The 23390-nt window shown below is 37.7% G+C and overlaps 1 long non-coding RNA gene across 1 annotated transcript in view; it reads left to right on the top strand.

Moving 5' to 3' along the window:
- Positions 1-19589, top strand: part of LOC132710787 (uncharacterized) — a 43642-nt gene extending 24053 nt beyond the window's left edge. Inside the window, exon 3 of the long non-coding RNA XR_009621506.2 lies at positions 19522-19589. This is a non-coding gene — a long non-coding RNA (uncharacterized LOC132710787). The remainder of the gene's footprint in view (positions 1-19521) is intronic.
- The last annotated feature ends 3801 nt before the right edge of the window (positions 19590-23390 follow it).

The raw sequence follows: 23390 nt of genomic DNA, 5'->3' as shown, positions 1-23390 counted from the left end.
TAGGTTTTTCATCCTAGTGTTCTGCCCCAGCTACGGACCCCAAAGAACGCAGCACACACAAACTCCTTACAAAGCTTATTTACTCAAAATAACTTAGTCTTTATTATTTCAAAGGTTGTTAATGAATTGTCTTAACAGCCTACCAGAATTCTAAGATAAGGTAAATCACAGTCTTACTAGAGTTGGCAGAAAGCCCAGAAGCAGTTTTGCAGGCACAAAAGAGAGTGAACTAAGGTTGTTCTCTACAGCTTGTTGCAAGCGGCATTCTTTCTTAAATACGCTAAGGGAGTGGCCAATTAGCCCCAAGCCTTACTCTCGAGGAGACCTCCTCCTGAGGAACCACTCCTGCCTTTTGGCAGCTCTCCATGCCCGTGCATTGAGAAGAGGCTCCTCCTCTTCATCCTCTTCACTTAAAGGAACTTCTGGAGGTTCTGAAGGCCCTGGCTGAATCCCTGCCTCTGGCACCACATCTTCTCCAGCCTCCTCACTGTCCGACTTGAGTGCCAGCTGCACAGGCATCTGGCGCAGCACCACACCAGCCTCCTCGTTGTCGGAATCAGCTACAATCTGCGCAGCCACTGGCGGGCCACAACACCTAGCTAGATACATGGATGGATATCATCAGGACCAACCTTAGCACCATGGGCGAAAACACTTAATACTACCTTTCACAGTGATCTTAAGGCAGAGAATGCATTCTTCTCTAAAATTTATCTCAAGTTGCAGTTTGTGACTGGAGTTACACTACAGAAATCAGTGTTGTGGGTTGTTAGAGTCTCACCTGGCACAAGCAGTGGATGACTGTCTTTAAAATTATCTATGTGTATGCAAATGATGAATAGGAAGTTGTGGTTTAATCACCTTGCATCTTTTTTTAAAACAACCCATCCTGTTTCTTTACGTATTTGCTATTGCAGACTTTTATCCCTACCTTCTGATTTGATTCAATATATCCAAGATGACTTTGCGAGTTTGTCACAGATATGTGACAAACCCATGTGCCCTGTAACCCTTGTATTTGACATCTTATTGCCTGAAAAATACTTGATTTATTTTTCTATTTTACCCATCATAGATGCAGGTAGATGATGCAGAGGGAATGAATGGTTGAAAGTAGTTCACTTGGAAGATCCATGGCTGATTGGAGCTTTGTGTTTCAGCCTCTTCAGTCCAAGGTCATCCTCTTATAGGCTAAGCACACCAGCTTTCAGCTGCACAAAATGAACCTGTTAGGAATTTATGGGTTTCTAAATGCAGATTAATGTAGGATTGCAATTCTAGCTACATTTATCTGATGCAAAAACGCCCGTTGAACCCAGAAAATAGAAGATGATTTTACCATTCCAAGGTTTAATTGCACCTTGCCGCAGATTCTCAATTAAAATTGTAACAGGATGTGGTGATAGCAGGAAGTAACAATATCTACAAAGCTTACAGCAAAAAAACAACAACGTTTTCTTAGAAAACTTTTCCTTTCTACTAAGGGAGAACTGATCCTGCATGACTACAAAATGCAGCTTTGTAAAAAGAATCAAATCCATCTCCTTTTTGTCTATGCCTTCTTTAGATAGTTAATTACTCAATGCTTTCTCTCTGCTTATAGTGCACATATAAACTTAGTGTTGTGAGATAAAACTATAGTATTGTGCCAATATGAGAAATATGATGCAGCTGCAAGGCTTGTTGAGTAGGGTGCAGTAACTTCAGGAGGTTATATAGTATAAGTATATGCACCTAGTGTATATTTAATATATGCACAAACATAAATTGAAAAAAATAAATGCTTATTGTTTAAATAATCTAAATAAACAATAATAAACTGGTCCATAGCCAAAGGTCCACAACTCTAGGACCACACAACAGTGATGCTCCATGAATGGTTTCAAAAAACCCCACAGAGGACTTCATTAATTTTCAAGAAATGTTTTGTGCCCCTGCAAATGTAAAGTCAACAAAATTGTTGATTGTTCCAGGATTAATCACGGCCATGAACTTTATACCCAGTCAACCTGGAATTTGCATCCCTAGACATTATAAGAGCCAGAGGGACTTCCAGTTGATGTCACGGGGAGAACGGCTGGAAAATAGCAGAGCTCCGCCCGGGCTCCATGAAATGCAGCCAGCAACTGCTGGCTGGGAGACCGTATGGGGTTAAGCCTCTCTGGAGGGGAGGTGAAGAAAGGAGAGGTGCTTCATTGATCGCGAGGAAACTGCAATTTCCTCACTGATCTGAAGAAAGCTCTCCTGAAATGGCAGCAGGGGCAATGACCATTTTTGGTCAGTCACAAGCTGGGACAACTGGGACACTAAGATTTTATGCTGGAGTGGTGTGTGGACAGAGCAGTGAAACTGGGTAAGAAAATTTCCAACTGTTATCTTAGAAAGTTACCTAAGTTAAAAGTTCCAAAAAATGATCTCCAAATGTTAAAAAGCTGCGATTGGATTTATGGAGAAAGATTAAAGACTAAAAACTAAAGAGGAAGATTAAAGATTCAGAAGTAAAAGAAGAAAACTAAAGGATGATTAAAACATAGAAAGCCTGGAAACAACATTGTGAAAAGTGACTATTGAGAGAAATTATTTTTCTAAATTCTATTTCGAACACTGGATGACAATCAGCTGTTTCTGATTTTTACATTCTGTGGAATGCTGGAATTGGGAGCAGTGGAGCCATCTATTGGAGGAAGAAGATTACTGCAATGTTTAAAATTCAAAAGAAAGTGGTGAGAGAAGTAAACAACATCTGTAAAGCTATTAACATGTTACAAAATGACCCAGCAGGAGACAATAAAGTTCTATGAAGAAATGCGAGAAATAGTAGACAAAGAATTATAAGAAGTTGATGGGAATATTCAAAGATAAAGATGTGAAAGTAGACAAATGGTGGGAAAAGATGAATATAACACACAGAAGTCAGCTGAAAAATTAGAAGGAGTGGTGGAAGGGACAAAGCAAAAGAAAAAAGAAAAAGATAAAAAGTTAAAAGCAGATAAAAATACTGAAAAGATAGCAATAATAAATATTAAAAATCAAATAGATGATACCCTAAGAGCTTATAACAGAATAGAGAAGGAAAAAAAGGGAAGATCTTTCAAAAATAATTAAAGGGTCATGGATGGATATTCAAAAGATGCAGCAGAAGGAGATAAAGGGTAAGACAGAGGGAACAATTAGTCTGTGCAAAAATGCTAGAAAGATATATATGTTTCCAAGAGAGAAACATAAAAGAATCACTAAAAAATCAATAAATTATGAAATTCTAAAAAGGCTGAGAGATGATGGATAGAGATATAATTTTATAATATAGTAACATTGGAAAGTTTAAACTGGGAAAGTTTAAACTGGGAAAATAGTAGTATATATATCGACGTATAATGGAATTTATTATAAATACAGATACATTAAGATTAGGAGGTGGAAGACTAGCATTAGGTATATCTAAAGGTAATATGATCAACAGGATGTAAAAAATATATTGAGAAATATAGTTTTCAAGGATTATAAATTCAGGGGATTTAGAGGTATAATCTTGGGACTGATTAAGTTTTATTGACAACTGGTTTTATAGGTATTTATAGAAAGTTGAGATATTGAAAAGGTGGTGGAACACTAAGTGATAAATTGGGAAAATATTAGTGTAATATCGATCAATACATAAAATAATATATTATAATTATAATGAGCACATTAAGGCTAGAAGTTGGAAGATAAAAATTCTGTATATATAGTTGTATTATTACTGTGAGCACTGTGAAAAATATGTCAACCCAATCATTACACTGTCCACAAAAAATGTTGATTGTTAAATTCTTTCTCTGGTCTAGGAGCTCATCTAGATTGTGTGATGTTTGTTGCCTGAAGTAGAAGGAGAAAGTTTTTTACATGCAGAGGTGAAGTGACTCAACATGGTCGCTGGCCTGCCTGCCTGTTTCAAGGTTGCTGGCATTCTTACCTGGCATCTTATCTTAGGACTGAGTGCTCAGTTCAAGTCTGGATCTGTACTTCCCAGTGGCATGCACATAGACCTGAGAACTACCGTATTTTCCCGAAAATAAGACCCTGTCTTATATTTTTTTGAACCCTGAAATAAGTGTTTGACCTCATTGCCATGCGCTCAAAAGCCCGATTGGTCTTATTATCAGGGGATGTCTTATTTTGGGGGAAACAGGGTATCTCAGATGGGTGACTGTTGGTTCCCCATTTATAGAGTGAGAAAGCATCAGATTCTCCCGTTCATTTGCAAATCTGCCTACTTTTGATTTGAATCCGAAATTTAAGAGTGAAATAGAACGAGATTAAATTCAAACCAATTCAAGGTTTGATTCAAGAAATTATTCAGATGTGGCTTTAATGGGGCACTCAGGCAGAATCATTCAGATATTTGCAGCATTGTTTGGTAGGGCAGAATGAAAATAGCTAGGATCCTCTAGAGCACAGTCGAATTTTGGTCACAGATCAGTGTAACTTTAAAGGATTGTAACTCTGCAATTCTGCTGGATAGCTTCAAGAGATTAATTGGGGAAATGAACTGAAATAATTCCTTTTTATTTACTTAAGACAGAGGTAGCAGGAATGAGGAAAGGAAAATACTGAAGCCTCCAAATTGTCCTGCAGAGATCCTCTAGAGAGGTTGTGAAAAGTTCAACTCAAATTTAAAAATTAAAACTTCCAAATATTGTTCAGAATTTTTTTTTAACTAAGGATCAAAGACAATATGTTCTAGGAAGGATATGTTCTGTACTGCTTATTCAACTTTTTTTAAAAAAATTCTGAGGTGTGTGCTCAGCATGTGTAATATACTACAGCAAAAAGAACGGTTTGCATCATACACAATAATATAAAAGCCAAAACACTAGCTTAGACTCATTCTGGACAAAAAAGGGAACTAAAGGCAGAAAAGAAATGGACAACTTGCAAACTGAAATCGGGATGTACCGTATTTTTCGGAATATAAGACACACCTTTTTCCCCCCAAAAAGAGGGTGAAAATCTGGGTGTGTCTTATACTCCGAATGTAGCCCTGCCCAGCTTCTCAAACGGAGGTTTCAGAGGCTGAAAAAGCATCAGAAACGAAGCTTCAGAAAAAAAGCCCCCAAACAGAGCTTCAAAAAAGAAACCCCCAAACAGAGCTTCAGAGTCTTTTTTTTCTGAAGCTCTGTTTCAGAGGCTTTCAGAGGCAGGAAAAAAAGGTTTTTTCTGAAACTGAGTTTCAAAAGTTTCAGAGGCAGAAAAAAAAAGCAAAAAAAAAAAGCAAGGCACAGAGCTCACAACCAAGGAACCTGTTGCTAAAATTCATCTCTGGGAACAGCTGATTGGAGGTATTCTGGGAGGCTGATCCACCTGCCAATCAGCTTTTTTCTTATTTTCCTCCCCAAAAACTAAGGTGCGTCTTATATTCCGGTGTGTCTTATACTCTGAAAAATACGGTATTTATTTCTCTTTTAGGGACTAAGCCAAAAGAAAGGCATATGAAAGAGTGAAGAATGACAAACAGACTCAGAGACTACCCAAGAGTATACAAATAGGGTCAGAAACATGGGCTCCAAGTTGAGTCACTATAAGGATAAAAGACAATGCATTTGGGGACAGGTAGAGTTATAGACAATAAAGGCCTTGGGACTTGGAGTCATTGCTGGTGGTAGGTTTCCTGGCCCCATCCCTTCAACCTAAACAACATTAACAAAAAGCTGCTTGTGTTGGCGATCCCCACACAACAGCCACAGCAAAGAAGGAAGAAGGAGCCACTGTTGCTGGCACACCAGCTGCTCCTCTCCTACGATTCCCAAATTGTTTCAATCACTGTCTGGTGGCTGAGGAGGTGAATGGGAAGCCCTGGGAAAATCAGGCCCAGAGTTACATGGCCGTAGCCACTGCCTTCCCTTGATTATTCCAAACTGGGAGTTCTCCTGCTATCAGGGGTGTCCAACTGAGAGACTTGCCTTGCAGCCCAGAGAACTCTGTTTACATTATGGATGGGGGATCAGACACAAAACCATAAATTGGCTAAAACAACAACAACAAAGGCTGAATTCAACCCTCCCTCTGTCTCTCTCCCTTTATTCTCTCTCTCCCTTCAAGCAAACCCTATCATTGAAATTGTAGCAGAAGGGTGAGACTGCACTAATTTAATTTTTTTCTCTGTGAAAATTCAATGAATAAAGTTAAATTGTTCTTTTTTAAAAAAAAAAAATAATTACTGTATTTTTGGGAGTATAAGACGCACCGGAGTATAAGATGCAGCTTAGTTTTTGGGGAGGAAAATAGGGGGGGGGGAAATCTGCTTACCAGGTATTCATCTGGCTAGTCTGGTCAGCTTCAGCACATTAGTTTGCTGGTTTTCATCCTCTGCTTGGGGATAAAAAACAGCTTCTAAGGCACAGCTGACCTTTGGAGAGAGAAGCAATGAGAAAAGTAGGCAAAGCACGGAGATTGCTTCACTCGCTAGCGCCTCATTAGGGCTGAAAAAAAGCTTCGAAAAAGCTACATTCGGAGTATAAGACGCACCCAAATTTTCAGCCTCTTTTGGGGGAGGGGGAAGTGCATCTTATACTCTGAAAAATATGGTAACAACCAACTAAGAAACTGTGGAAATATTATAGAAAAGACATGAAACAACAACAACAGAAAAGGGATGGTGGAAAGACAGACGGGATTAAAAACCAGATGGATTTATGTCAACTCTATCCTTGAAAATCAGTGTCCTAGTTCCAATAAATCAGAGATTGCTCTTTCTTGCTTTCAACTGCAAAGAAGACAATGGCAGGGGTCCAGACACAAAATGGCTGGGTCAGGAGGGAGTTTTAAAGCTAATATAGAGGTTACTCTACATCTTTTGAAGAGTTTCCTAACTCTGAATGGCAAAAAAATCTGTATCACTTATTTTCAGTTATCGTTACATTAGAATTTGGCTGTGCAATTGAAAGGGGATGGAAGATGGAAGAAGCACCTCAACAATAAATAATAAAAAAAGACTGCCACTTTTACCGGAGTAAGTAATGGTGGGGTCCTTGTCCTCTGAAGACATCTATCTATCTATCTATCTATCTATCTATCTATCTATCTATCTATCATTCATTCATTCATTCATTCGAGAACCAGTTTAGTGTAGTGGTTAAGGAGCTGGCCTAGAATCCAGGTGACTGTGAGTTCTAGTCCTGCTTTGGCCATGAAAACCAGCCAGGATGACATTGGGCCAGTCACTCTCTCACAGCCAAACCCACCTCAGCCCCTTGTTGTTGTGGGGAAAATAGGAGGAGGAAGAAGTGTTGGATATGTTCTCCACCTTGAGTTGTTTCTAAAATATCATAATAATAAGGGCTGGACAGAAATAAATAAATAAGTAAATACACAAAATACACTTATTGTGACATGTTTATATTATATGCCACCTAGAGTAACGTAAGCAAGATGGGCAATGTAGAAATCTGATCAATCAATAATTTTATAAACCAGTGGTGCAATCTAAAATTTGTTACTACCGGTTCTGTGGGCGTGGCTTAGTGTGTGTGGGGTAATGTGACTGGGTGGGCGTGGCCAATTTTTTTTTACTTTTAAAACCATTTTTTACATGTAAAACCATGTAAAAAATGCTTTCAAAAGGCTCTGACGATCCCAGCTGAGTTGCCTGATCATCAGAGGGTTTTAAAAATCCCTCTGCCGATCAGGCAACTCAGCTGGGATCGTCAGAGCTTGGTCGTCAGAGCCATTTAAAAGAAAAGAACTCTTTTTCTTTTAAATGGCTCTGATAATCCAAGCTGAGTTGCCTGATTGGCAGGCAACTCAGCTGGGATCGTCAGAGCTTGGCTCATCAGAGCTTGGCTCATCAGAGGCATTTAAAAGAAAAAAAGCCTCTGATGATTGCCCGGCTCAGCTGGGCATGAGGGGCAGGGGCAGGGATTTTTGCTACCAGTTCTCTGAACTGCCCGCAGCCATCGATACCAACTCGCCCGAGCCAGTCCGAACCGGGAGCATTTCACCCCTGTTATAAATCCTTCAGAAGTAGCAAAAACATGATGGGGAAGTTAACTGCAGTGAAAAATATAGAATTTCTATTTTTATGTATTTCCTTATTGTAATATTTGTAGTCTGGGGTTTAGCTTTGAGCATCATCAAGAATAGCCCAGCCCAGCCTGGTTGTTAGGGTTCCAAGTAACACCCCCAATGAAAGAAGACTAAAGTTCTACTTTATTAGAGATGTCATATTGACACATCTGGGAAAACCTGAATCTGAAAGCTTCCGGATTTTCCTCACCCAAAAGGGTCCCTTCCTCTGCACCCACATGTCCATCACATGGTCCAATCAACCCACCATCCCAACTGGAGATACCTCCCAGTCACGCCACTCCAGGTGCAGGTTGAACATCCTTGGCTCCCAGAGAAAAGAATGTTGTTATGGCTATCTATCTCTACAACTCCATGCAATCCCCCCTCCCAATTTCCCACAGCACCAAGTGTGGTAGCTCTGAAGATGCAAAGAAAAAGATGACCTCCAGGGCTGATGCTGGTTTTGCTACTTGTGTTGGCCATAAAACAACCGTGGTTGCCTTAATTGCAGTTGCTATGAGAGGAGAAGTCCAGCTTCTGAGCAAGAGTCCAGCTGAGAGAGGAGAGCGCAGCTGATGGAAGAGAAACAATCATTGGCAAGAGGTAAAGATTGCAGTGGTCGAGAGGACAAACAAACTGTGTGATCAATCTCTGGTGGCAGCAAACTCCATCACCAGAAAGCAGAAGTCCAGCAATTAAGAAGAACTCAACTACTGTTTTACAGCATTGTCTTTGCCCATAATAATAAGAGGATATTCTGAAAGAGAAGCTGCTGGAAGCTTTGCTAGGAAAAACTGTTTCACCTTAAGAAACTTTCAACATACAGAACTTTAAGTCAGAACTGAAATTAAAACCTTATCTCCTTCAGTGAAAAAGGCACAATTCCAGAGATTTTTTTTCTTAGTAAATGACTTGTTTTTGATGATCTTGTAAGTGATTTATTCAAGCTGATGCACATGGTCTGAGAAGAAGGGAATCAGGCTTTTGTAAGATACAAAGGATTTCTTTTGGTGACAGTGGTTAAAATGCTTACATTTAACTGCAGGATTGCTGGTGATATCTGAGAATTTTAATCACTTTGTGGGAAAGAGTTCCATAAACCTAAAGCATATACCAAGAGCTACATTGTTTCATCGCTCACTACAATAACCTGTCTTCATAGTGCCTAAAACGGTAGTAATCCATTTTTTTAAATTTACATTATGACCTTCTGAAGTGTTAAAACCTGAAACTTCAGAACATTAAACTTATCCATTAAATAATGCATTTTCCTTTAACTCAATATGTTTGAATTCTTGTGCATAGCTATCAAATATGGTATAGTTCTGCTGTTTGGGAATTACATTTTTAATATTTGATCATACTGACAAGATAAACTGGATTAATTTCTGTAGGTTAAGGTATCATCTGAAGAATAATTGTTAGCACAGGGGTTTCCAACCTGTTGGAAATTGAAAAAAAAAATTCCTACTTGATTTCAGACTCAGAACATTCTGCATGTCAGGAAGTGTTATAATCATTACTGAATACTACAGGTATTGATCTAGGACCACAATTGAACCCCAAATTTCTGTTGCTAAGTAAGAGATTTGTTAAGTGGGTTTTGGTCTATTTTACAGCCTTTCTTGCCACAGTTGTTAAGTGAATCACTGCAGTTGTTAAGTTAGTAACATGGTTGTTAACTGAATCTGGCTTTTCCGTTGTCTTTGCTTGTTAGAAGGTCACAAAAGGGGATCACATAATCATCTGGACATTGCAACTGTCATAAATATGAGTCAGTTGCCCGGCGTCTAGATTTGGATAAGGTGACCATGGGGATGCTGCAATGGTCTTAAGTGTGAAAAACAGTCATAAATCCCTTTTTCCGCTGCTGTTGTAACTTTGAACAGTCACTAAATGAATTGTTGTAAATCGAGGACTACCTGTAGATTAGTAAGAAGGCACTACAGGAACCTTTAGTGGGGAATTTGAAGTGGGGTTGGGTTCCCGTTTCTGCTAAGTAGTCAACAAAAGTGCAGGAGATGGTCTAGAACACGGGTGTCAAACTCGCGGCATCACGTTGCTGTCATGTGACATATCATGTTTTTCCCCTTCGCGGAGCTGGGGTGGGTGTGGCCTATGTGACACATCTGGCCTGCAGGGCGCTACTTTGTCACCTCTGGTCTACAAGAAAGTAAAGTAAAATGTGACAGCTAAATTGAACAGTAGCTCTTGAGCCAACAGGAAATCACTGCTTTGAAAGCATTTTGGGGTGAAGTGAATACAGGGTGATATTGTCTGTTTCTCTCTTCTAAAAATGGTGGATGGCCTTTATGAGCAAAGGGGAAGCTGACAGTGTAGATAAAGCCTAAAACTCCTGAGTCACAAAATATCAACTCTGGAATTACTGTACAACTTCTACAAACCAAGCTGTTTTTTAGTGCTGAAAACTACCACTTTTTACCCAGAGTGAAATCTATTTTCTGTAATGGCCTAGTCTAGAGGTGAAATGTTTGGACTTAATTTAGCCTTTAATGTAATCCTACATTTCAAAAGCTATAGTGACAATCATTTTCTGTTGTAATGGCCTCATAAGGTCACCTTTTAAAAAGCTGCTATAAAGCTTCATAACAGTTCCATCTGATATTCTACATTAACTTTCTTTCCCAAAAATGACAATTTTGTTCAGTTCATTTGGATTCCCTGACAGGGGGAGAAAGAGTGAAAGACTAGCCCATCCTCCTGACAGAGCAGGCCGAAAGAACTGTAAAATATATTTTAAAATGAAAGTAAGAACTGTATTCCCTCAGAATAATGTATATAGGCCAAAAATTTGACCTCTACTGAGGCCGACCAAATGCCTGTGGAAATTCCATGAATGTTAACACTTTTGTTGCACGATGTGGATTTGATATTGAGAACCGTAAGGCAATCAATAGCTTCCATAAATGTAAAAACAGGCAAGTATGAATGGCATTTACATTAATGGAAGTTATTGATTGCCTTATGATTCTCAATATCAAATCCACATCGTCCAAAACAGTGTTAGAGCCTTAGAGATTACAAGCAAAAGATTTCTGGCCAGGCCTTTCTTTTTTTTTAAATCAAGCTTTACTAGGATCTGTTACTAGGGTGTCTCAATTTAGAAGAACTGAGTTATTTGTCTAGGAATCTGATCATTTACTTAGAACAGAGGTGGGTAACTATGGCCCTTTTATGACTTGTGGACTTCAACTCCCAAATTCCTGAGCCAATTCTGGGAGTTGTCCACAAGTCACAAAAGGGCCATCGTTATCCAGCCCTGTTCTAAATTGAAGAAGCTTCTTGAATGAGAAATGAAATGTCTTCAAAGATAAACAAAAAAGTCCAGTTGCCTCCTGAAAAAGCACCTGACTGAGAGGATGATTGAGAATCTCCATGGACATTTAGCTCTGCCGTTTGGGATAAACACCCTTTGAATTTGTGCGGGAGTATGAATGGATTTTCAGAAAAAAATTGCAGACTACAGGAACCATTTGCGCTTCGATTTGAGATGCAGACAACACAGACTCATCCCCAATAACTTGCGCCTGTCTTCAACAGTGAAGGGACACAGGAGAGAAAACATCCTGCAGCCAAGGACGCTCCACACCCATTTGCACTACTTAGGTGACTCTGAGGACACAGATAAACCTCCAAGTGGTCTTAACGACTCTCTAAAAGAATGCAAATGACCAGCTGTCTGCAAGGAGTATAAATCCTTCCATTCCCCACCATCCAGTCAGAGCTGAAGAAGCTTCTTGGATGAGAAGCAAAATGTCTTCAAAGAGAAAACAAGAAAGTCCAGTTGCCTCCTGAAAAAACACCTTTGGGAAGCTTCAGGGACTAATTAGGGTGCCTATTAAATAGCAGGCTTCACTGTGTAATAATTAGGGTGACCCCTAGGTGGCAGTAAAGATATATATATAAACATACATACATATATACATATATATATCAATGGTGGGCTTCCCCCGGTTCGCACCGGTTCTATAGAACCGGTAGTAAAACCGGCAGGAGGCTCCGCCACCGACCCTGACGTCATCAAAATGCTTCTGCGCATGCGCAGAAGAGCGCACAAGCGAGCAAAGCGCGCGCACGTGTGGCCCCACTGCAAACTGGTAGTAAAGGTAAGTAGAACCCACCCCTGATATTTGCTACCAAGTACAAGTAAAGGTAGTCCCTGATTTACAGCCATTTGTTTAGTGACCTTTCAAAGTTACAACTGAACTGAAAAAGTCACTTACGACAGTTTTTCGCGCTTATGACTGTTACAGCATCCCCATGGTCACATGATCCAAATTCAGATGCTTGGCAACTGGTTCATATTTATGATGGTGGCAATGTCCAGGAGATCATGTGATCCCCTTTTGCAACCGTCTGACAAGCAAAGTCAATGGGGAAGCCAGATCCACTTAACCACCAGGTTACTGATTTAAAGACTGTGCAAGAAATGGGGCAAAACTCACTTTAACATCTGTCTCATTTAACAACATAAATTTTGGGCTTACAACCACTACGCTAATGGTTGTAAGTCAAGGACTATCTGTTTATCAGAGGCAATTATTTCTCTTTGTTTCAGAGATCCCTAAGGAATAGCATTCCTCAGAAATCTATCTGGCCCTACCCTACCTCCAGGTAGGCCTTAAAGAGTCTAGGACAGGCTGATTTGTAACCTGTTTTGTTCAAATGTTATAGTTTGGGTTGTTCTCTGACACAGAGCATTATATTTTGTGGTTTTAGTAGACATTTTCTTCAGTTTTGAAATCGTTGTTCTAAAGTTGCTCTGGCAACTAAGGTGGCAAATAAATAAACCAACAAATGAATAAGTAAGTAAGGTGGAATTTCAACTTACTTTATGATGGGTAGATTTGGAGAAAAGCATGGGACCACTTGGGGACAACAATTTATGATTAAATTGTTTAATTATTTGATTATTAAATAATACAATGGTTATTATTGTATCAATAGACATAGATGGATTATACCCTGAATATGCCTTCTTCAAATCATTGCTCAGTAAAGGATCAATGGCTGTTTCTAAGAATGACACCCTCTCAACAGGAAAATCAGTGGCTGAGTTTATACTACACACTGCACAAAGAGAGCCACACTTCATTCAAATCCTCCACTCTCCTGAAAACTATGAACTGTATTTGGGCTTAATGTGAATAAAACATGTCTGAGTTCCCACAACATGTTACACCACAAACTATCCAACCGCAATTTAGTTTCCTCCATCATAGTCTGGAGAAACACAGTTTGGTTCTCAATGAAATGGCTTCCCTGCTTTCCTTGAGGTCAGGGATGAATGTTTGCAGTAGCAATAAATACTTTTTTTTTTTTTTTTTTTTGCTCACTGGAACACCACTTTTTCTCTCTGGTCTGAAAGGAATTTTAAAAACTAACTAAGGGAAACCCTGACCAATACTAGAAAAACTGAACAGCTGCATGGAGAAAGTGGATAAGAAGCGTTTTTTTCTCCTATTGAAAGTGGAGTCATCCAATAGAACAGAATAATTGGAAGTTCTAAGTCTAAGGGTAGACTAAAATAAATGCTTCTTTGCATATCTCAAAGGTAGGGTTTTTTCCCCACAAGGCAACTGGAGTGTTTTTTCTTTGAGGAAGAAGAAGACAACAACAACAACAAAAAAGCACCTTTCAGTCAACTATGACCTGAATGACTGAGAATCTCCATGGATGGGTTTTTTTTTTTTTTTTTGCATAGTTCACAGTTAAAGTATGGAATTTTCTCTGGCAAGAGGAAACGCTAGCCACCATTTGAAATGGCTTTAAAATAGGATTAGACAAATTTGTAAGGAAAAGTGGTTGTGTATGTGTTACCTCCAGTAACAGAGCACTGTGTCTGAGTATGAACTGGAGAAATAGAGCATGTGTGCTTCTCAGATTAGCGGGGCCTTTGATCTGATTTAAAATGCTTTGAAAGTGTATTGGAATATGCTTTGAATAAGCCGGAGACACAGAACAAAACATCGCATACTAACCAGCCATTGTTGTTGGTTTTTTTTTTTTTTTTTTACTTGGGTTAAGTTCCTCAGCCAACTGCTAAGGAATTAATCCTCCTGTCTTTCAAATTTCACCCACATATGAATCTCAGCAGAGCCCTTAATTTTCCATTCTTCAAATACTTAAGAATCATGTTCTGTTTGTGTTACAAGATTTATCAATGGCGGTATTCTAATGACCTTGCTAAATGCTTTTTATGTGTTAAGGGTGTTTTATTTTATCCTGCTGAGTTCTCCTACACAGGTTCATAGTTCCTTCGTTGCTCCTTTTTCTGAAAGGCAATCAACGTGCCTTTTCTTTCACAAACCTTCAAAAGTTGCACAAGTGTACTCTCTGTGAAAGTTGTAAGATTGAAAGAAGGTCATCTTGCTATTAAATATAATTATTTTCCTACTGGGTTAGAGAGTGCTTAAATCCCCTTCATTAATTGGCTTTGGGTTCATAGCTTAGACATTCAACCTTACAACACGCCACGGCAAACCCACCCATGTCCCCAAATAATAAAGAAACAAGCTTCCATCTCTAAACGGCGTGGTTATGCAATGCATTTGGAAGTCGCAAACATCAACATCAAGAAATGTGGTGCTGCACATGAAGAATGCTCTTCTTCTCATGTGGCTGCTATCAAATATTGGTCATGTTGTCAGACCACTGTAAACACCATTCCATGGAGAAAAGCGAAGGAGACTGCAGTTGAAATTTAGGGGCTACCCACATCAGTGATTTATATGGCAGGATTATCCACTGCCCATTTATGATATCCTGTAACAATAACATCTTGAAGATGCTATACATAGCAAATGTGACTAGCCTCTTAATTCACTAGTGGTGATGAAACACTATCCTCTACCTGGCTGAAAAGGAAGCTTAAAAGGCACAGTACAATCACACAGTTTTACCATCAAAATCTAGTTATCATATTATGTTCCCAGCATCAAATTGTCTTAGGCGGCTCCCTCAGTTTTCTGTTGATCGAGATGGGCCCTTGAATGGAATGAAATCAGAATGCCACCATTTTCCTATTTTAATTGATGATCTTACTACAAAGTTGGCAGGAAATGCCTTGCTATCACGTTTCCTACAACCTTATATTGTTGCTGTTCATTTACCCTGCTATAGGTTGATTACAATATACAGGTAGTCTTTGACTTATGACTGGTTGCTTTCAAAGTTATGACAGACCCTTGAAAAAGTGCCTTATGACCCATATTTGAACTACTGACATATACTCCTACGTATCACGTGATCGCATTTTGGGTGCTTGACAACCAGCCTGCATTCATGGTCATTTGCATCCTGTGGCCACATGACTGCAATTTATGGGGTTTTTTTTTGCCATTAATTGACATTTACTTCCAGTTTCCAACAAAAAACACTCCACAGCAAACCATTGATTTGTTTAACGACTGCTGCATTTGCTTAACACTACTGCAGTGTTGACCTGCCTTACCGCCATCTTGACTTATGAATAGTCACAAGTCACGGACTCCCTGAATTGCTGTTGAAGTGTGGCTATCCAAAATGGTAGGACTTTAAGAAGTGAAATCTGGCTAGTGATAATCATTTTTTACTTTCTGAGCACCTCTCTGACCCATTAGGATTTTGTACACAAGCTTAAAGGTTGTAACAGAATGGGGAACCTCATGGCTCTAGAAATTGAATTACAAATTTAAGCAACTTCAATTACCGTGGCCAGTTGTGAGAAGCATTAAGTCGAGATTTACCTCTGGAGACCCAAGGGATCCCAACCCTACTTTCACAAAAACCTCTTGTATTTATGGTACATCACCTTTCTATAATTTATAACTTTGGTTCATTTGTCCCCTTTTCTTACTCTCTCCACTCACATTTCTCTTGTGAGACAATTTGCCATGCCTCTGACCACATTCCCAAAGCTTAGGGCACCAAAATGGCATTTGGATTTAAGATACCACAATACCCCATGTTATTTTCACTGCAAGACATGAAAGTATCTATCCCTTTTAGCCTTCCTTTCTTCCATCCACATAGCAATAGATTTAAAAAAAAGTAGTAAAATTAAAAGCAGCAGACATTGGAATAATAATTTTAAAAAAGCTGAAAACTGGTAAGTGTTGCCCATGTCACATTATCAGAATTACATGCATAGTTGCCATGGCGACTGTGTTTCTGGAACATTGAGCAGCACTATTTTATTTGTATTTTGCAAAGCCAGGATTGCCATCACAAATCCACCGGCTCGTGCAGTTGTACGACTCTCCTTTTGTGGTTTTGGATTTCAGCTACTACTCAGAATTTATTAAGAGCTAAAATCTAGGTTAGATTTTCTTTATTAGAAGCTTAATTTTATACCCTGAGGAAGCAACCTGCTGTGAGAGGACAGACAGAAATCTAGACAGTAATGAAGCCAAGTGGACATAGGGACAATAAATCATTTGAAACCACGTGAGTGTTAAGACTCTAAAAAATGTAACAGCCCTGAACTTTCTCATATTATAAAACGGCAGATTGCTTGCGAAGGCTAACCCATATTTTATCATTTTATATGTGGAAGGCTGAACTCAATATAAATATATAGTTCTAGCATACATAACTTTTTTTTTAAAAAAAGAACACTTTAATTTCTGAAGTAAATGCTGCATCGCTGAATCTAAAATGGAGTTGTATTTGACTCTTGCTGTAAGTAGCATTGCAAAATCAAATTTAGATTGGCAAAATTAGCAGATTAGCATTTGCAAAAGCAAATGTGGGAAGAATGCAAACTACAGATCTGAATAATTTACCAATAAAAAATTGGTAAAAATCTACTGTAAAAAATAAAGTAGGTATTCAAGATAATTCTTAGTTCAATTCTGGTAGCCCTGCAAATCTTAATTTTATTTATGCATTTTTTTGTCCCATTGATAGATTTCCAGATCTCAGGGCAATATTAGAAAGTAGATTCAGCAAATCTGAAACTGGTCTAATTGAAATCAGAATCTATCCAGGTTGATGAAGCTATAAAAAGTTTGGTAAAGAAAACAGCGAAATGGCAGTACTAGTTCTTTTGTCATCAAGATCACATCTTAGGATGAAATTGTTCTCATTTATCTTTTAAATTTGTCCTTTGTAGTATTTATTTCTGGGGGCTTAACTGCTTATGCCTCCTCCAATAAACAATTTACTATTATGCAAGAGTGAATATTATTTAACGATGGGATCAGTTTAGTTATTACTGAATAAAGCTATTTGCAGAAAAGGCACACTCTAGAATTTGGAATTAATATCCAAAATTTAAAACATCTTTCATATTCTTGAAATGCAGAAACAGTGTTGTAAAAATGCCTCTTGAATTTCCAACCCCCCGTTTACCTGCATTCAGAGAATCTATGTTGTGGTTTCTATGGTTTCTCTTATATGAGTTTAACCACTGGATTTGTAAAGCATGGTTTTATCGTGAAGCCACTGTTACAGCTTAGACAAGAAACCGCGGTTATGCTAAATAGCATCCTGATGAGGCCAGCGCTTATGTGGAAGTGCAGTTTCAGTGTTTCCATGCATTATATTTCGTGAAAATCAGCTTCAAATCTGCAGCTATGTTTCTGTGGCATACTTATACTCCTAGGAGCAGATATTTCTGTATTCACACAAATTCCTCATCCATAGGGATTCCCTACAGAGTTTTACTATCAAAAAAGCAGGGTGCCTCATAGTCCACCCTAGTCTCCAAAATAATTCTCTATTCTATAAAAGCTGTTCTTAAAGGAGGGCCAGAGCAGGGGTGTCAAATTTGCGTGGCTAGCGTCATGTGCTGGGATTGGCTGTTTCAGCCAGAAATGCCTTTTCGGCTTGCAAAAACTACAGCCAGTTCAAACGGTGGATGGGATGTTAGGGTGAAATCAATGCCGGCTATTCTGAAAACTATGGTGGAAGTATTTTTAAGTAATATAACCATATTTTATTTTAAAGGTTCAGAACATCCATTCTGTATCAAACATTTTTTATATAGCCTGCAATATTGATAGGTGAGAAGAAATAAAACAGATAGAATGAAGCTACTTAGATAACCTAAAGATAACTTACCTGTCATGTACTCCAAAAGGTGACTTCATGTTTTAGGCAGTAGAAAGAATTTATCCCTTTCAATTCTCATTCCCTTTAGCTTTCTGAAACATTTTGTTTTGTTTTAAGTTTATTTTTATGTAACACAGACAATAGGTGTCCTAGAAACTTTAGTACTACTTTGGCTATGAAACTGATTTAAAAAGAACATTTAGTCTGATCCAAACTTCTTCAGAACTTTGGTGAAGTGTTCTATGAATACTAAACGGAACAAAGCAATTATGCTCATCCTGAAATAAAAGTAATAAAATCAAAACCTCTCGATATCAGAAATGGAAAATATTTTTAGTATATGTATCAATGTTTTTCAGAGCCTTGGAACCCATTCTTCGTAAGTGCTTCAAATTTGATTAGGAATCTTTGGAAAATTATTTATTAATCATTTTTCTTTAATCAATACTGTATACTGGCCCCTTTACTTTCTTATAATTTAACATTTATTTTAAAAAAGCAATACTGGTACTGGATAAGACTCTTGGGGGAGTTACAATAAAAGTCACCTAACAAAACATTTTTCCTAGTTTCACAATGAATTTAATTCGGTTCAGTTGAAAGTCAATCCTTAGTCTTTCACTTGAATAGGGAAGTATTGAAAGGGGAAGTATTTCTTTCAACAGACCATTTCTATTATTTTTGTTTTAAAATGACGATTTTCAATTTTATCTTCAGAAGTCAAATACAGGTCATCCTCGACTTACAAGTTCTTTTAGTGACTGTTCAAATTTACAAAGGCACTGAAAAAAGTGACTTAAGACAATTTTATACACTAATGAAAACTGCAGCGTCCCCATGGTCATGAGATCAAAATTCAGATGCTTATTTATATTCATATTTATGACTGTTGTGGTGTCCCAGGGTCATGTGATTGTCAATGGGGTAGAGAACCTTGTTACTAATTTAACAACTACAGTGATTCACTTAACAACTGTGACAAGAAAGGTCGCAAAATGGGGCAAATCTCACTTAAGAAATGTCTCACTTAGCAATAAGATTTTGGGCTCAATTGTGATTGCAAGTCAAGGACTACCTGTACCTGTAGCTGGTGGTATCTCTTGAATCTTGACTCTTAGCCATGCAGACTTAGAAAGTTCATTAGAATTACAAGGACTCTGATGATTAAGCGGGATATGGTTTATCAAATTGTTTCAAGATTGTGATGCATTCAATGAATAAGACTTCCTTCAATTCAATCTATATCCCATGTCGTAGACTATTAGGATCACCAAAATGATAACAAACAAAGCATATATGCCCTTAATTATTTCTTCATATATGGGTTTCTTTTGTAAAATAATACCGCAAAAGTTGAACCATAGCTAGCTTTCTGAAATGTAGATGTTTGTAGAAGTGATGTAAATATGTATTTGATTACAGTATTTGGAGAAAAATCGGGATATCCATGAAGACTCTTTCATGATCATCTGGCCACTGGTCACTTCTGGAGATAATCAATAAGGTACTTGCATCTGCATTGAAAGAAATATGTCTTCTTTGTGAATAGCAGCAGTTTTTAAAGTGTCAGATAAAATACGTAGGATGCAATTAATAGCAGAGACTATATTCTGAAATTAAAGTATATTTGCTCATGTCCTCAAGACATTTGCAAACTTCATTTAGGTAAGTTCCACAAAATAAGTGAATTAAAGGATAATATTAAGCTTTCACTAGAAGTAATGTAGGTTGAAGTTGAACCGTTTAAAATACTGTGCCCAGTGGACTTCTTTGGGGGAGAAACTAGAAGAAAACATATATTTTCAAGTTTTAATGGGCATGTGGATATGGTATTTAATTAGTTGACACCAATATTAGAATGTGGATACAACATGCAAATATGGAGGGCCAACGAATCTCAGATTTAAATATTTAACTCAGCATTAGTTTTTGGTTATTTAATATTACAATATACACCCCATTTTAATATCAGGGATGTGCACCCCCTCCCAGCTTAGTGTTGTGCAAATATGGCCCCCTTCCGGAAGAGAACATCACAGTGAGATTTTTTGTGTGATTTAATCATAATATTGACAATTTTATCAAATTTTACAAAACTGGTATTTTTTTTTTTTTAAAAAAACTAACTCTTAATAAGACTAGAATGGGGTTCTTTTAAAATAGAAAAGCATTATTATGCTACTGCTCTTCTGGAATATTCATATTAAAAACCCTATGTAGCAAAATACAAACTGTAGCTAATAAAAGGTAATTCAGTCCACCATGATACTTTATACTGTTAAATTCTGGGAATTCACAAATAATATTGCGTTATTAGCATGTTGTCTGCACAATGGCATTGGTCAATTTAAATATGAAGACTAAAACAAAACTCCAAACTTAAGATTGTGGCCATAACTGCTATGGGACATATATTAATTTCCACCCTTTGGATATGATTTTCAGAACTAATGCCAGCAACACTTGCTAGCCTAAATAATTGGCTAGAGGAATTAAAACTTCTTCATAAACAGAAATGGTGTTCATAAATCTCCATGATAGAAAGAATAATTTCTTTGATTTTATATAATTTTTATCACAATTGACCAAGAATAAATAAATAAATAGACACATGAGGATAGTTACCACTTTATATCCTCAAAACACCACACAAACATCCACTAATTGAGCTAATGAGAGGCTAGTCATCTTATGGGGCCCAATTTCACTGGTTCTGCTTCTCATTTCTGTCATCGTGCCAAGTTACAGAATCAGTTCTTCTACCTTTGCAAATGAAGATATTTCCCCCCCCCCTTTCTCTAAATATAGGAGCTTATTATTATAAATTAGAAAGGTGGCAAAACATTTTAAATGTTAAAATCTTCTGTTAGAAAAATATAGATTTGTTAAACAATAACAACAACAAAAACATAGGGTTGGGCCTTGAGTTTGTTTGTTTGTTTTTTTTTTAAAAAAGAAGTCATTTATGCATTAATGCAAAGAGAAAGAAATGGCTCTATGGGCAAATTCAAGTACGAGCGACCAGCTTTTTAATTGTAAAGTATGTGCAACATTTTTAAAAATGTTACAACACTGCATGACCTGTAATGCTCACAATATTTACATCAACTGCTTACATAAAACCATAAAAACTCTAAAAAGGAGGGAAAAATCTGTATGGACTGAAACAAACTATTCCTAGCACCCACATCAATGCCAATATTAACCAATGAAATCGAGTGCACAAAAATACTTTACATAGTCTACTAATGTAAAGTATACATTGGTGAGAAAAGAGTACAAACCTAATTAGTTAAAAATGTCAAAAGAAGGGTTGGTCAATACAAATTCAGTTTTAGGGACAAAAAAAAATCTTTAAAAAACTACTAAATATAAACACACATCCACCCATACACACACCCATGAGTATTCATGAATAGAAACATCTGTTTAGACACAAGCAGAAAGCCGGCTGGTACGAAAAATGGACAACATTAACTCTTTAAACATAACAAACACATCAACTTGTAACAAAAAAAATAAAAGAGTGCTAACTGATCTACACAAAGTATCATTTCAAATGAGCTTTCATGTAGGATTGTGGAGACTACCCTGCCATCACATAGAAGACACAATGAACCTACCCATCAGGTAGAAGGTGGAAGGATTCCTGTCTCCAGGTCACTGTAGCTTAGTGTGGTTAATTGCATTCCCTCAGACTGGGGTGTGGACAAAGGAATAAGAGCTGTCCAGATGAGAGTAGGTGATCTAGCCCCATGCTAGAGTTATGTGCATTGGGAAGGAGAGCTGACTGGGATAAGCTGTTATCCTCTGGGACTCATTTCACATGGAAAGTGGAGTGGGGCCCAGAGAACATGAACTTAGGCAGGTGATAAGTCCTCTTCATATAAGCACTACATTTTGGTTATAGACTTATTGTCATCAGCCTTGGATACCGCTGATTACCAGTAATCTTTGCTAGGAGAGGTAACTAGGCCATTTTAAGGAATGACGTTCCAGGATGAGATACAACGTGGCTCCTAGATGAAGAGGTAGCAGGTAGTCCTCAGGAGACTCCATCTTGGGCCTAGGCATAGTGAATTAGGATACTTGGAAAAGGGGGGAAGGCCACTGCCATTATATGCAGCACCCATATTAAAAATGACACTGCATTATAATTTCTTTCAAAGGTACACAATGGGTATTTTGAGAAACCTCACAGCTTCAGGTTCATGTATCTGTAGTGTACTATCATATTCTAACATATATGCTTCACATTTCTTTCAAACTTAACATAACATAAATAATCTGGTTAATAGATTCAACCTGCACATTTCTGCCACATTAATATAAATATATATAAAGATATATTTATATATTTATATATACGAATCTGTTAATGGTATAAATAATTCTTATTAAATAAAATAAATCTGATATGTTACATAATACTGATAAAATCACTGGCTGGGATCCAAAGAACTACATTAGGTCCATCCAAAGACTTGGATATGTATCAACCGGACTTTAACTAATTGCTACCTTTCTCAAACAAGAACTCCACCGTATTGGAAAGAATTGTTTTGAAAGTTGCCAATGGTTCAAGAACGCTGGTAATCTCCAAACTGGGAAAAAGGAGATTTTGTTCAAAAGATACTTTGAAAAATCTTATAGGTGCACTGAACTAGCTGTGGAGTCCTTTGGATCCTGGCCACTGCCGCTAATAGTTTAGCAAGTCACCTTTAACTTTAGTATTAATAAGGAAAATGCTGTTGGTATTGGCAGGCAGGGGAATTCAGTAACTGCTTACGCTCATCTAGTCCACTGAATACAGAAAAAATATCCAAGGACAACTGGTCACTGAATCCCTTTGTTAATTTAGGAACACGTTTTTGCTAAATTGTAATCTTACTGCTAACAATTAGCAACAACAATGAATCCTTTAATTGGGCTATTGCTCTCATACTTTAATAGAAATTGTGTTCTTTGCTTAAATAAATTGGAATAGCTACTTTAGGCTTTGTTAAAAGTTTTGGAAAAAAAAGGAAGTAAAAATGAATGCTGATATGTTTCTGATTTCAAAGCGGGTAGCTAGGAAATTCTGTTAAAGCTGACTCAAATAGTCTATCTAAATATTTTTAATTAAAAAAATCTACAATACTATAATTTAAAACTCAATTTTTAAAATAACACACAACCGGTAGTTGCAGCTATTGATATCTTAATTTGACCTATGATCCCACATCCCATTAGGAATCTGCAAGGTTTCACTCTCCTACAGGGACCCAAAATGGAGTACAGTACTTCCAGGC

This window comes from Pantherophis guttatus, chromosome 1, assembly GCF_059756535.1.
Source record: "Pantherophis guttatus breed Tessera chromosome 1, ASM5975653v1, whole genome shotgun sequence".
NCBI classification, from domain to species: Eukaryota; Metazoa; Chordata; class Lepidosauria; order Squamata; family Colubridae; genus Pantherophis; species Pantherophis guttatus.
Note: the sequence above shows the minus strand (reverse complement) of the source record. Positions and strands in the feature narration are given on the sequence as shown.